The sequence below is a fragment of the Parus major genome, chromosome 1, assembly GCF_001522545.3.
Source record: "Parus major isolate Abel chromosome 1, Parus_major1.1, whole genome shotgun sequence".
Classification (NCBI taxonomy): Eukaryota; Metazoa; Chordata; class Aves; order Passeriformes; family Paridae; genus Parus; species Parus major.
The window spans coordinates 71653428-71669529 of record NC_031768.1 but is presented as its reverse complement, the minus strand read 5'-3'; positions in this window follow the sequence as shown (position 1 = coordinate 71669529).

Sequence of the window (16102 nt, the reverse complement as noted above, 5' to 3'; positions counted from 1 at the left end):
TGCAAGAAAGACATTGAGGGGCTGGAGCGTGTCCAGAGAAGGGCAGCGGAGCTGGGGAAGGCTCTGGGGCACAAGTGCTGTGAGGAGCAGCTGAGGGAGCTGGGGGTGTTTAGCCTGGAGAAAAGGAGCCTCAGGGGGGACCTCATCACTCTCTGGAACTGCCTGAAAGGAGGGTGCAGCCAGCTGGGGTCGGCCTCTTCTCCCAGGGAACAAGTGACAGGACAAGAGGACATAGACTCAAGTTGCACCAGGGTCTAGATTAGATACCAAGGAAATTTTCTACACCTAAAGGGTTGACAAGCACTGGAATAGGGTGTCCAGGGAGGTGGTGGAGTCACCATCCCAGGAAATATTTAACAGACATCGAGGTGTGGCACTCAGGGACACGGTTCAGTGGTGGACTTGGCAGTGCTGCAGTAATGTTTGACTCGATGATCTTTAAGGTTTTTTCCTAACCAATGTGTTTTTATGACTCTGTGATTCTGTGTTTGGAGATAGGGGCATGTGGAAGAGAGAGAGAAAGAAGAAAAATTATTATCTGTGGATCCCCAGAATAAAGAGCAAGCAGCAGCAGCCGTATCCCTGCTGAGAACAAATGAGGCAGCATTGACAGCAGTTAGTAGACACCCACGGTATGTTTTTCAGCTGCTGCTCTGGATAAAATCATGCATCAAAGAAAGACATTCCAGTGCTGGCTGATGAAAAATGACAACAGAAATTTCAGTATACCAGCTCAGGCACAGCTATGTTTTGAACTCTTCAGGTAGGATTCAGCTCAAAGACTAGCATGGCTAAATTTAGAAGTGTACATGCGCACTCGGTACCTCTGCTCCTTTTGTTGTCAGTGCAGATATAATCAAGTCGCTCACAGAACCCAGAGAGCTATTCAACTCACCATAAAACACAGAGGGACATGTATGGCTATCGGGACTGCACTGACTGTCAGGGCGTGACTCCACAGAAAAGCATCTTGAGCTGCTTTTAATTATCCCATCTCCAGCAGCAATTCCAGCAGAGAAGTGTCTTTCACAGCTCTTCTGTAATATCTACCTGGCCCATGAAACTCTTTTGGATGCCTCACAACACCTAAATCAGCAATAGGCACACATGTATAATCAAATTAATTCCATGCTAGAGCTCCACTGCTGAGACTTAAGGGTCAGATCCAGAATCCTGCAGACAGAAAGGCAAATAATACTTTACAAAACATGAAAAACAAGTGTTTTCTTACTCTGCTATTAGGTATGCTTCTGCCCATGTTTCTGCAGTCTACCTTCATGTTTTTCAAGCGTTCCACAGAGCTTTAATTCTAAGAGTCATACTAAAAACAATACAATGTTTAGTAAAGTCTCAAATGTCACTTATAGAAGAGGTTAATAACCAACAAGGCATTACTATTTCTGCTTCATATATAGTTATATTTGTTCTGTAAATAAGAAAATGCAAATGTACTTGCATGCAAATGTAACCTTTCTACTTGTAAAAGCTGAATGAAAAAGGTGTCAGCATCAGTTGGCTTTATAATAAATTTTACGGCATCTAGAAGTTGAGCAGAAGGAAAGCTCAAGAGTTCCAAAATTACCAAGGAAAGAAAAAAATTACAAAATATATTTCTACCTCTCACCATGCAAGTTTTTAGTAAGTGTTGGTAGGCTTCATAGTAGTTGTGTAGAAACATGTTCAAGGACCTACAAAAAATAGCAGATCTGACAAAGACATGTCTGACATGTTTCTTCTGTTCCGCTCAGACAAGAAAAAGATTGACAATTAGCACCTTCTTAATGTCATTTGGAATGCCAACACTTAAACTGTAACCTATATTCCATCAAAAGCTCCAGTTATATTGAAAGATCTCTGGAAATGGCCCCCCAAGAATTTAAATGAACCAACACTAATAGGTAGGATAGGCTGCTGAGTTTAAATTCACTATGATTAAATCATTGAAATTTTTTATTGCCATGTCATAGCATTTTATTGTGCTTGACACAGTACTGCCCTGAAAAACTTCATGTCAGTGAGTAGGTATTCAGAGTCCCCATGCATTTTCCCCAGATAAGCAAGAGAGCAGCTGTGGATAGCTTGGCTGTACTTCAGTTGCAGGTGGAAGGTGAGGAGAAGGAGAGGCCTAGACTTTTAGCATGTGTTCAAATTACAGAGTCACAGAATCTGTACTCAGAGTTGGAAGGATCATTGAATCCATCTCTTAAGGGAATGGCCCAAACTGGGATAAAACACACAACCTTGGTGTTATTATCTATAACTATCCTATGAGGAAGAAACACTGAAAAAAAAAATGCCTAAGTGAAACAAAATGAAAGGAAACCTGCAAAAGGGGTATCCATCACTCATTTTAATTGGAAAGTCCTGGCTGGTTTTCATGCAGTGCTTACCTTATGGAAATGCCTATGCAAATTCACATTAAAGCTTTGGCTGATTTGGTATCCCATCAGAGGCAGTGGACACTACTGAGAGTCATTCTATTTTAAGCCTACATTTGAGTGGCAGCAGAAATCCAGAATAGCTCAAGCAGAGCACAGCTACGAGAACCTGCACAGAGGACAGAAGGTCAGCAATAGCTGATGAAATGCCAGCTACATGTGAGGTGCTTCATTGATTTTAAGGTCAGAAATAAATTTATAGTCCCTACTGATTGAGAATTTCAACAAACAGCTTCCACTGGAACAATTATTTACAAGTATACAGAATTCAGTTTATATGGCCATTGAAGGGATATTGTGAGTCACCAAAAAAAGAGATAATAACTGAAGTTGCATGTGAAAATTATGTCATCTAGGATTAGTTTGAACATAGGAAACAATGGACTCAAAATACAGACCAGAGATGATTGATAAAAAGTGTAAATAAACATTAAAATAATTTATCAACTTCTTAATCATTGGTATAGTGTAGCAGGGACACTTACAAAGACAGAATTGTTAGCGTTTGTACACTTATAATTTGGCAAAAAAACACCTTTCCAACAAAACACAGAAATACATCATGAACAGCAAAGTATTTCATCTACTAGGGAACCTGAAAGACACAACACATTGTTTTTTAAATTACATGCTTACTTGTAAATTGCTGTACCAAAAAGTACCAGGGGTTCATCTGGCTCAGCCGTCTACTTCTGGCATCAGGAGGAGTAAAAACACACCTCATAATGCAGCTGGACTTCTGTGCCAAGCTGTGTCACAGGGAGAAAATATCAGCCCCAGCCTGAGCTGGCAAATGCATTTTTCCTTCAAGTAGGAGTGCAGTTCAGTTTCTCCAGTGCTCCTTATTTCACTTGATGCCTTACATTTTATTTAAGTATAGACTGGAATCTATTAAAATCTGAAATCTCACTTAGTGTCAGTCAGTCCATGGAAGGTTTCTGTTTGCCTCTGGGACACAGCAGGACAAACAAAGCCATTGTTTGTCACTGTGCACAGCACTCTGCCTCCATTTCACTGCCTTTCTTGGCATTTCCCATGATGGAATTAGACAAACCTACCTAAGTGAGGACAGTGTGTGTGGTCTCTTATTCCAGTTCTGCATAAGTCCAATTTCAATGGTAGCTAGCACCTGGGTTTTTAACCCAGGCTCCACGGCACATGTCAGCTAGGTCCTCTCATATTCCATGAGAATCTGCTCAAAACATTTCTGATTGTTTTTAGATTGTGTTGTTCTGAAAGCGGCTCCTGGAAGTCAGGCGTTGCAATGAAATATGTTCATCAGATCTTTGAACAGAGAAATGGCTGCAGGTTTTGTTTAGATAAAGGCAAACACTCCACTGCGAGATTTTTCTTCCATGTGAGTTTTGATACATTTCAGTACTTGAGATTGATTATTTTCTGTAATATATCAGTGAGCTAACAGTGGGTTCTACAGAATACAGCATTTAATGCTAAATAAGGTGCACTGTGTTTAATATTGAAAGCAGTAAATCAAACCATAGCATCATAGAATCATTAATGTTGGAAGAGACCTCTAAGACCATCAAGTTCAACCATTAAACTAACACTTTCATGTCCACCACTAAACCCTGTCCCTAAGAGCTACATACACACATCTTTGAATACTTCCAGGGACAGTGATTCCACCACTTCCTTGAGTAGCCTGCTCCAATGCTTGACTAACTTTTCAGTGAATAAATTTTTCCTAATATCCAGTCTAAACCCTCCCAGATGAAACTTGAGGCTATTTCCTCTTGTCCTAAAATGTGTACAGATATAAAAGTATATTCTGAGTTACAGCAGAATAAATAGTAATCACCAGTTTAGGACATTGGAGAAATTGTGCTCAACTGGGCTCCATAGAAAACAAAACAAAGCAAAGAGACAAAAATATTAACATCTATTAGGACTAAAAAAATACAATTGATGGCAAAAGGATACACAAAAAAAAAGATTGGATAATCTCATACAAGAATTGCCTTTACTTGCCATCACCTTAACTCATCACTCAGTTGTCATAGCTACTCTTCATAACAAGCTGGGTTTGCATTTTTTCATACCAAAGCAGCAGCATTGGTTTCCATTACATGTTAAGTTTTCAGAATAAAGAACTCAAAAAGAGCTACATTTCCTCTCTGTGGACTCTGTAACTTCCCCTTCCTCCATTAGCAGTACCTGGCCTGGCTTGTGTGTCCTGCTATCTGACACAGTGGCAATGTGCAACCGCTGACCCTCTTCACATGAGCCAGGAAAATGCCCACTTCCCAGTATTGCCTAGAGAATAATGGACCCAGGAATTAAAGGTCTTTCTCAGGCACATCTGCAGGCTCTCTCTGGATGTTACATTGAACTTCAAAATGGTTTTAAATTCCAATTCAAAAACGCCTTTTGTCACTAATGTATGAATACTTCTGCAACCAACTCCATGATTTGACTTCAGACAGAGGAATCATCAATCCCTGGCAAAAAAACTAGACTTCAAAATACAAGGTGCTGGCCCTTCACTGCTCCTCCTGCAAATACCTGTTTGGTATTTGCCACGTACCGTAGTAACAGATTCAAGAAAACTGCCCAAGGTATATGTCAGCCAAGATGCGTGGAAAATGGTCTTTTGTATTTGAATAAATGCACAAATTATTATTGAGCTGTTCCTGGAAAGAAAATTCAAACTCCCTTGGCTTTTCACACTTTAGAAAAAGACTGTGTATATTCCTTGCACAGCAAGGATCCTTAAAGGTCAAATCTTCTTCCTCAGGCTCCCTACAGACACAGATATAGAAGCTGAGGATATAGGAGGGCAATTAGCCTCTTAGCAGAAGTGTGCCCTGATAGAAAGGTGCATGATGTGGAGAATCAAGCACATGAGTGCACCGCCCTGGCCAGCATGTCTCGTGAAATCTGCAGAAGAGATGCTACAGGCAACCACAGTCAATGCAGGGCATGTGCTGATGGGCTAGTAACAGCAGAGTTTTGTGATCACCCTCAGCCTGGGACTTGTCATGTCTCTAAACTTCCCTAGTGTGGTGGTCAGGATATTTGGAAAAACAGAGTTATCAAACTTTGAAAGGTTTCATTTCCCTCTCACCAGCTGTGGTGTTGCCCAGGAATGAACCTTGAACATCACTGCAGCTTCTCAGGGAGAAAGCTGGGGTGGCAGAACAAAGGCTTCCCATAATGGTATTCTGTATCATTCAGTTTTGCTTCAACTATTCAAAAATTTAGCTGTCCCAACCAAGATCAACTTCCAGTTTCAAAGTTGTCCTTTACCAGAAGATACCTGTACAGTGCACATGTATTTCAGTCCCCTGGTGTCCCACAAACCTCCAAGTCTCAACCAGACACACGTGACCATCATGGGCCAGGGTGGGCAGCCTGCCCAGTGTGCTGGTGTCTCATGGGGACAGAACATGGCTCTGGGCAGCAGTCATTTGAGGCCATCAAGTCAGACATAGCATGGTCACAGATCCACCTTGTCAGCTTCTGGTCCAGCCTCCTGCTTCCAGCTGGTCAGCTCTGAGGTCAGATCAGGCTGCTCAGGGCTTCAACCAGTTGAGTCTTGAAATCATTCAAAGACAGAGACTGGACAGCCTCTCTGGGCAACCTGATTGACTGTCGTCATGGGGACACATCCTTCCAGTCTGTGCCATCTCCTCAATGATGCCCTTCCCCAGGGCTGTCCTGTAAGGTCCATCCCTTCCCCAAAGCCATCTCTACCTCAGACCAAACAAGCCTGGCTCTCCCAGCCTTGCCTCACAGGGTCTGTGCTCCAGCCCCATCATCTCAGGGGCCTCTCCTGAACAATTGGTTTAATGGTGTCTGTCCCATATTGGATGTGCAAATGTGGTCTAACAACTAGTGACTGGAGTGGGATAATGACTCCCCTCGACCTCTGACTCTGTTCCAGGCTGCTCCTGGCCAGTGATGTTGCTGGGACTTGCTGCTGACCTATGTCCCTCTTATTGACTATTAGAACCTCCAGCACCTTCCCCAAAAGCTGCTTCCGAGGCACTTGGCCACAGCCTGTGTTGTTGTGCTGGGCTCATCCACCCATGGGGCAGGACCTGGCACTATTTCTTGCTGAATTTCGTGAAGTATCTGTCAGTCCATTCCTCCAGCCTGCCTAGGTCGAACTGAGTTACATCCTTACCTGCCAGTGAACCAGTGACAGGTTCACTGTTGAACCCCCCAGGTTGTTGTCACCTGCAAACTCAACAAAAACTCACATCTGAGCAGCCGCTTCTGGCATGGCTATCTGCATTCTCAAGAGATGCATATTATTTTATAAATGTTTTTCATTTAGGAGCTTACTCTGTGTTCCATCCAAAATCCTCCTTGCCACTGGAGTATGGCTTCACTCCAACATGCTGATTTCATGTCTGTTTTGTCCCAAACGTGTTTATTCTGATGTTCTCTCTGTGCGATGCTTCCCGCCATATGCTCTGCGCAGTGTGAGCTGTGTCTCCTCTGTGGATGCCACTGGGTGCCAGAGGCACACTTCCCCTAAACATTCATGCCTGAGGAGAAGCTCACACACCAGAAGCATCAGAGGCAGCAGCCCACAGTGACATGGGAGCTGCCAGAGATCCATACTGCTGGAAGCACAATGCAAATGGAACCCCTCTCCAGGACCACCCTCTCCGGGCAGGCTGACATAGGAGCACCATGTAGAGCATGTGTGCAGGCAGGGACCAGAGTATCAACAATACAAGTGGTATGTGCTGGCAGGTGATCTGCTGGCCATTCCCAACAGGATCACTTCTAGCCTTTGAGTCATTTGAACACACACAGCAGCAACTGGACTGAGCAAGAGGACTGCTCACAGGATGAGGCTTCAGGGTAGGGCTTGTTTCATCCACTGTCAGCCATATGGAAGTTGGGAGTTTAATTTAAGCTGTTAGGATCTTGCTATGCTAATGGGGAGAGGCGACCACAGAAGGAACCTGAACTTATCCTTCCTGCCTTTCTTCAGAATAGGATGGATCATTGCCTTGCAAGTGGCTGTCTCTCTCCAGTCGTTAGAGGAGACCAAACATGCTTAAGTTCTCCTTCAAGTAACTAAATTTGGATGAGAATGAGAGTTCTTCAGCCTGTATAGGGGTAGTATATATTCAATGAATGAGGTCTTTTACCAGCACTGCAAAAGTCAGAGCTCTGATGGGATCAAGGGAAACTCTTTGTCTCAACAGCACTGTTCTCTTTCATTCCCCTTCCTCCCCCTTAGTGCTCAAGCAATCTATTCAAGTTTGCAAACATTTTGAAGCCAGGACCTGGCTCCTCTGCTGGTAAAGCAGCTGGCACATGGCTAGTCCTGTACAAACAAACAGTAATAATGCTCTCTAGAAGCAGATGTTTGGAACCTGTTCTCAGATAGAAATGGTTCTGTCTAATTTGATGGAACACAAATAATGTGTTACATGCAATTACCTCCGTATGAATGTTGGACTCATTAATTAAAAGGGGACTTGGAGAATTTATTACACACTACGTCAGCCTGGCCTCACAGGTAGGTGTTTTTCCTGCAAATGACTATGGGTGTCAATCCTGGTCTTACTAACATCCATTGTGAAAATGTCGCTGAATGCAGTGGGAGACAGACTTGGTTCTCTCCTCAGAGGAATGACTGTGAATATTCCCTTTTCCCTTCAATATGAGCAAAACTACAGAAATATTATTAGGCCAGTGAGGTTATCACTAGATACTGATAATTTTCTCTGAGATTTTTAAAATCTTTAAAGATGGTGTGTCAGTACCTGAACACCGATGTTGCTTCTGTCATTTCATAGACAGATTATACAGCTTTTGAGCTGCTACACCAACCATCAGTGGGTAGCTCTCAGACAGCAGAAAAGCAAAGATGTGAAATAGGTGATATTCATTCTGCTCACCCCGTATTTCTTCTGGATTTTAAAATGCTAACTAATATGCTAGGCACTGAACTGGAAATGATTCTCCCTTTGGTCACCCCATTGGACCAATCAGGCTTTTACTGTAATCAGACACTCTAGAGACGATGATAGCAGATGGTTTAACCTACTGGAATTTAGTGAAAAGATATGAACTATGTGCTTTCAACATATCAAAAGATATCTGAGAAAAGAAAAGAGAGTTTATATTTATATATACACTAGAACATATAAATACAGAATTTCAGTGTAACAGAGTGAAATTGACTCTTACACTTCCATCATCCCCAGCAGTCTTTCATAGATGCAGATATCAGACCTATGTGTCCTTAACTTGGTTTCTGGCTTTCAGAACCCAGACTTCACTTCACCAATCACCTCTGTTTATAACTGTATCAATTTAAGTTATTAGTCATTACCAGAAGCATAAGTTAGAGAGGAATCAAACCTAGTTTCAACTTTCTGCTATGACTACCAACAGATTCAGAGCTACATACAGAAAAATATGTACAGAATCAACGCTTCTGAAGTGTCTTCAGATTCACAATTTCTGGTGAAGAAATATACATAATGGTTCTTTGTCCTCCCAGGTTACACTCACTTTGCTTTAGTGGAGAGATCTGAATCCTAATTCTGACCGCAACAAGTTCTGATCAAAACCTCATGGGACAGGCTTCTCCCAGAAAAAAAAATGCTTTGAAGCAACAAAATCTGTTTGCATTCACATTCATTTAGCACTGTGTTCTGTGCTAGGATCAAATGTTTTCAACATAGAGGAAAAAGCTGGAAGACATCATTACTGTAAACAATTGCACCTCTTAATATTACAAAGTCTTTCTCTTTTTTTGTCACTCAGAATATAGCACCATTTCATTAAAACATGAAGGGAAAATCATGTGATTTACAGAAAAAGAAATAAAAAAAAAAGAAAAAAAAGAGATTTCTCAAAACCATGCAGCATTATTTTAATATATTATGTTCTGTATAATAAGGGATGTTCAAAATTTCTGCATTTCCAAGCTGAGAATAAAAACAAATACTACAGTGCAAAAAAGCCCATGGGAGGTAATTCTGCATTTTGAGCAGCTCTATTAATAGCCCTGAAATTCTGATTAAGTTTGGGCTGCAGGCCATAAAGTTAGGATTATCTTCATATGGAATTTGAAAGAAAAGTGGAGCCTGAATATTAGCAACTATTAACTAATTAGAAAGCTGATTACACTGGAACAGCATATCAGAGGAACTCATGGAGGATATTTCTCTTGTAGCACTGAATACACAGATGGACAAAAGCACTTAAAAAGCTCTGCTACAGACAAGAAGACAACCTGATAGGTTAATCCATCCCAGCAAAATATTTCCATCTCTACTATCTGTCCTTGTCAGTGAACAGTAGATGCTGAGTTTTATCAAGAAGACTGAGTTTGATCTAACTGCTGCAGAGCCTTTTGGAGTTCTATCATTTCAGCTTCCAAAAATATTTAAGCTAATTCAAGAAATTTCTCAAACCTGAACGTTGCATTTCATCTTTCAGAGGAAATGATTCTGAGCGCTGCATGTGGAGTATTTTCAGCTCTGAGGTTTGAACTCATGGTAGTAATTGGAAATGTGAAATTTTTTAAGTAAGCTAAGTTTGGTCCCTGAAACTTTACTCTCTGAGGCATGTTTCCATATATGCTATTTCACAGAGACAGTGTGTTCCAAATTGTCCAGTCCTCCCATGAACTGGAAATGTAGCACTTGTACCAGTAAGAAGGACATGACTGCTTTTCTGGGTTTTTGGTTTCTAACACTTCTTTATGCAGTTGTTTACCTCCATCCAAGTAGCAAAGTTATTTCATAAACGTAAAGCATTTCCATGATGAAATTTTAAGGATGATCATTCATTGCTTTGTTCTATCCAGTTCATTTTTTTCAGTTTCTGTGGTGAAAACCACATGATATCCATAGTAAATTCCTTGCCAAAGTTAAAATATATTCCACTCTCAATTTTCCAGGAACTCAAAATGACCACATTTTACTTCAAGAAACGAAAAATTGACATTCTGAAAACAAGAAAGTGTCTGAGGCCCCAGATAATTTCATTTTCTGTGGTTGGTTAGAAGATTTCATTCCCTGAAATCTGTGGTCTGACCATTGGCTTCCACAGCTTTGTTATCTCCTTGTTGCACTGTGAGGTAATACAAATAACGTCAGCAAAATTGCCAATAAGCATGTTAAATAAGTAATCCACTTGATGTGACACTTCCAGGACTTGGCAGATGCCAGTTAGCACACAATCTACACACCCAAGATATCCTCAGCACGCTACCTCTAAGAAAAAAATCCAAATTACTTTTGTTGCCGCAAGGCTCCTGAACAATTAATTGTAAATCAAGGTCCTACATAGGTCTCTAATGCACACTGCAACCTGCACCTACTACCTGAAGTCCTCAGCTAATGGTTCACGTTTTCAGCACAATAAAACTCACAAAGGCAAGACTAAAAACTTCCCTTACAGGGGAGAAAAGCTCCCAGACTTTCTCAGAAAACAGCACTGAACATTGAGGTGCACTTGCAGTGAAACCAGAGACAGCCCCCAGACTCCCTGCCTGCTGCTCCCAGGGCAGAGCACATTCCCTTGACCCTGTCTCCTCTAAAAAAGAGCCACACCTATGCATATTGATACATCTTCTTTAGGCATTCAAAGTTAAACAACGACCTGGGAAACCTTCTGCAGAAAGCAACAGAAAGAGCATACTTCATTATTAGTCACATTAAAGAATTCATAGCCAGAAGGTTCTGTGATGTTGAGAAATAAGTGTAGCACAGCACATCACAGCATTGCATAGCATAGCAAAGAAGGCAAGGCAAGTTAGTTTGGGCAATTTCCACCCAAATCAGACAAATTATCCAGCTCAGATCCTCCCTACATGTACTTACTATCTCCTTATTTTCACTTCTTAAACTGTGATTCACGAGTTACAACATGAGAGTTTTGCCTGAAAAGTGACTTCATTAAGGAAATAAAATGTTTTTCTTACTATGCCTTGCCTATGTCAAGGGCAATGGCATGAGTTTTAATGCTCTATTAATGAAGTACTGACCATTTTTTAAAATCCAAGTGCTGGTGAAAATACACCTACATTAAGAGCAGATTCCTTGTTTATATGAGGGAAGGTTTTTATTTCAATTGTCCAGCTGCATCAACCTTGAGTTCTAGGAAAAATAAGGCTTTCAGATGAAATCTGAAACCACTTATCACTGCAGCTACTACATTTATAAAATGTCATTTTGCACTGGCCAGGTTAGTTTCATGCCAGCTGAGATACTTACTTTAAACAGCTATACTCTTAGAGAAATCACAGCACTGAAAATCTCCCTGTACGTGGGCTGGTGTAAGAAGCCTGTTACCATAGACATCTCAGTGGTGCTCCTGACATTTTTCAATAGCTGCTAAGAATAGGACATCTAAAGCCATTTCCTCCAGTTCCCCGTTTGGGAATGCAGGGAGGTGATGACAATGATCCAGAAAGCCACAAGAAGTTGCTTTCAACCCTGTTTTAATTGGACTCCATGGGCAGCAATAAAGAAAAGGCATGAAAAAACTTCTAGTATTTATGGTAATGTACAGGAAAACATAAAAATGTCTGCTAAGACTGCCACAGAAATAAAGATGAGCTGCAGGGGAGAGGGAAACATGAGCAGGATGCTGGGCTGAGAGCCTAAAGATGGCTTTCCTCTGGGACAGCTCGTGGACTCAAAAAGTCACTTCACTCACTCCCCTGTGTCATGGACCTCTTCTCTGCAAATGGATTTAAGTGACCATTTCTGTAAAACACTTTCAATCCAACAAGAAACAAAATTACGTAAGAACTAGACATTAGTAAGTTATTACTCATCCACAGCAAATTTCTGATTCAATCTCCATGTGTTTCTTGAGACAATACTGGCAGTTGCTGCCAAGATGACCATGAAAACAGGCAAAAAAAAAATCAGTTTTCTTTATCAAAAAAATAGTCTGGATTGGCCATGTAAAGCTGTTCCTGGGAACATCCCAATGATTGATTCCTGCACATCAAGTTCTTTTATTCCCACCAGCACAAATTAGTTGATAAGAGATGTAGGTTTTGCCCTCTTCAGCTCTTCCTGCACTGCAAGCATCCACAGCTGCTGAGTAAAACATCTACCTGCTGGGTCCAATTTTAAGGGTTACATGCTCACATCTTAGATATGTCATTTTTCTTCGGTTCTTCTTGTCCCCTGTGGCCTCATCTTTGCATCCCAGGCACATAATGTGGCTCTCCCAGCTCCATTACAGGTCTGGCTCCTTACACAAGACAAGGAGAGGCAGATATATGTCTGACCATCACAGCAAGGGCTCCAGCAGGAAAATTCAAATTATGGAGCACAGAGGAAATGAAGGAAAGATAAACAAGGCAGCAATTACAGCACAGGGCATGAGGAACATACTACAGGGATGTGGATCAGAATAAGCCAGCTGGAAATGGAGACTAGCAAGATGGCAGACATTTATTCTAGATAAAGCAATGCTTCATCAATTTTAAATCACCATGATTGGCCAAAGGAAGCAAACTTTCCTTCAGTCAGCAGCCCCATTAATTTCAATGGGATAGATAAAGTTGATCTAGCTGTAAGTCCTGAGCTCTCCTTGAGTTGTTTATTATGTCTAATAGTCTGTAAGGAGCAGACTGTACCATCTCATAGTGGTGCTCCACAAAGATCAAAGTCTTTAGAAAGAATCCACCTACAGGGCTTTGGATTTTGGAAGGCAAGTGTAACCCATTTACTGCTCTGGGTGTTACATGAAAGCCTGCTTTGTCAGAGTAGGTGAAAGGAACAAGAGGGATTTTATTGTCTGGTAAAAACCAATATGGAAAGCTGAAATATTAAGATTAACTTTGGTTTTAACAATTAACAGCAGGGCTTTTTTACTTGTATGGCTTCTATGCTTTGAAACAAGAGCACTACAGATAGCAACACAATGCATTAAAAAGAACAACACACAAAAGAATTTGGAAAAGAAAATGCCCTTTGAGCAAAGGAAAGGCTCGGTGGTGATTCAGGAAGCAAAATCACAGCCTTGTACCACTGGGTAGCCAACTGAGCAGAAGAAAAGTAATGGGTATGAAAACAAGTACAGATTTTAACCACATCAAATTGAGCATTGTCTAGAAGGTACTGTGTGTCTCTGGAGAGTAGATTTAGTAGATTTACTCAGATACAGAGAACAGAAAATCACTCAAAACCTCTCAATAATAGGAAATCAAGATATGGATTTTGGGGGCCCTTCAAACCCTACAGTGCTCATCAAATGAAAGGGTCCTCTATCAGATTTACTTGCTGCCTTAGAATTTTAGCTTTTGTATTCTTCATATATTTGTAATCTTGCAATTCTGTTCTCCCATTTTATTCAGACAAAACAATTCCTCTCTAGGCCTGAAACTCAAGGACACCTTACTGTCTCAGCCCCGAGAGATGTAAAAAACAGTGAATTGAGGGGGGCCAGACTTGGAGTGAATGACTTCATTACCCAAAACTTGGATAATTGGAGGATTAACCCCTGATATGTAAATGGACCAAACTTACAACTCTATGGAAAACTCGTGACTGCCATCCATGTTGTGTGTAGCCCCTCAGAGGCTTCTGACTGCCCAAGGTGTACCTATTGAAGGCCTTCAAGAAACACCCACTTTCGTTCTCTTAATGTTGTTCAACCTCTGTTTTTTAGGTATCCACTCCAAGGCATCATACTGACACCGTATATCCAGGGCAGGGCTTTTTTTTCCTGATGATAGTGACATCTCCTTGTCACTATTTTTAGTGGAGAAAGCAGACACATCCCACCCAGCCCTCTGCTCTGCAAACCAGTGAGCTGCACACAGGGACCCTGCCTAATGAAGTAATTACATTTACCATGGAGCACAATTAGAAGAGGCAAACTCTTTGTCTCAACTTGGTTAACAACGAAAAACTGCAAATTGACTTCTCTACACAAAAATTTAAGATAGAAGTGGTAAATTAATTCTAGTTTAAAACAGTCCATTTCCCAGAAATGAGGCTAGGGGCTGAGGATTCAACTATTACTGTCAAGAACAATAGCTGATATCTTGCTACATAGCAGCTCCTTAAAAAAATATCATTCATACAGCAGGAAGAAAAGCATTCTGATAGACCCATTGATTTAAGTGACATGCACTCAATTTTTTTTTATGCTGTCAGTACTAACTGATGCCTAAAATTTTTTAATGTCTCTCACTTTCCTAACTTGTGGAAAAAAAATCTATATTAGGCTTCCTCTGGACACAGAAAATAGAGCTGATTATAGAAGGGGTTGCTTCAATCGTAGTGGCTGCTCCAGAAGAAGTGCTTGAGCATTGATTACAGGTCATGCAGCAAACGTCTTGACCACTAAACATGGCACAAAGCCAAAGTTTGTTATTCACTAAATCAGTTATGACAATGAAGAAAACTTATATGAATTATCATTGAGAGAAGTTTAGAACACTTCCCAAGGAAGTCCTCCCAAGGAGCCTAAATGGCCAACCTCCTAATGAAAAATAGACCTAATTAACAAATCAGCTGGAGAAAGAGAAAAATAAAAGAGAAAGTAACACAGGGACAATGGTTATGCAAATAAGCCTACTCACATTAACCCACAAAAATTTAAGAAGAATGAAAAGGAAAACAAAGCCAGAAATACACTTCCATGACCTTCAGACTTATGAATAACATGCTGGGTTTTAAGCATCTCAGGTATAATACCAACTTTAATAACAATTAAATTATTGTGCTGTATATAAACTTTAATCTTTGGCAATTATGAAGAGTAGGCAGAAGTGTTCAAGAAATGTTATGGTTCTTCTTTGGTTAAAAAAAATATTGATTTCAAATTGATGTCAAAATACTTTTATATCAACAGAGCAACAAGTGACAATGTCAATTAGTAGCTGTAATAAATAAAGTTAATAACTAAATAATAGGTTGTTTACTTATTTAACAAGTAAATAAATTAATTATTAATTTATTTTCATTCATTCACCATAATTAGTTTCAATTCATTAGTTAATTATGTAATAAGTAAATAAAGTTAAATATTTAATTAAGCTTGTCTGTCTAAATGGCATATGAGAGTTTGAAGAAGCCAGCCCAGGACTTTTCTGGCTTATTCATGCTGAGCTTATTTGTTAAGTCCTTAAGGAATGCATATCTTAAAACACCTAGGGCCTTTTAAAATGTCTTGGCATTAAGAGGAATAGTGTTTGGCTACTGTGACCTGTGCACTTACAAGCTTGTTAACTTGGCATTGATTCCCAGGGAAGTAAGAATGCATGTGACATTCACTCAGTTAACACAGAATGACAGAAATTAATGCAATCTTTGAATATGAGTATGGATTTATAGAAAACATTTGGTGAAGCAGCTGAATGAATTTTTTTCATGGCTTTATATATTTGGATGATAAAATGTCTAGTGTTGACATAATAAAAGCAGACTTAAGTAAGAAAGTTGGCTTAAGGCTGTATGACATTTTAAACAAAATATAACCACACAATATCAACATGGCATGTATTATGTGGACTAAAAGCTGCCAAACTGATAAAATCTCTCAATTTTCCAAGAAAGATGTTTTAGAGAGATTTGCTCATCACTTTTTAATATCTCAGATAGTGTCATAGTGGGGTTCTTTTGACAGTTGCTTCTATTTTTTTTCATTGTGCTGAAAAACCCCAAGTAATACAGGTCCACTAGGTGGAAGCT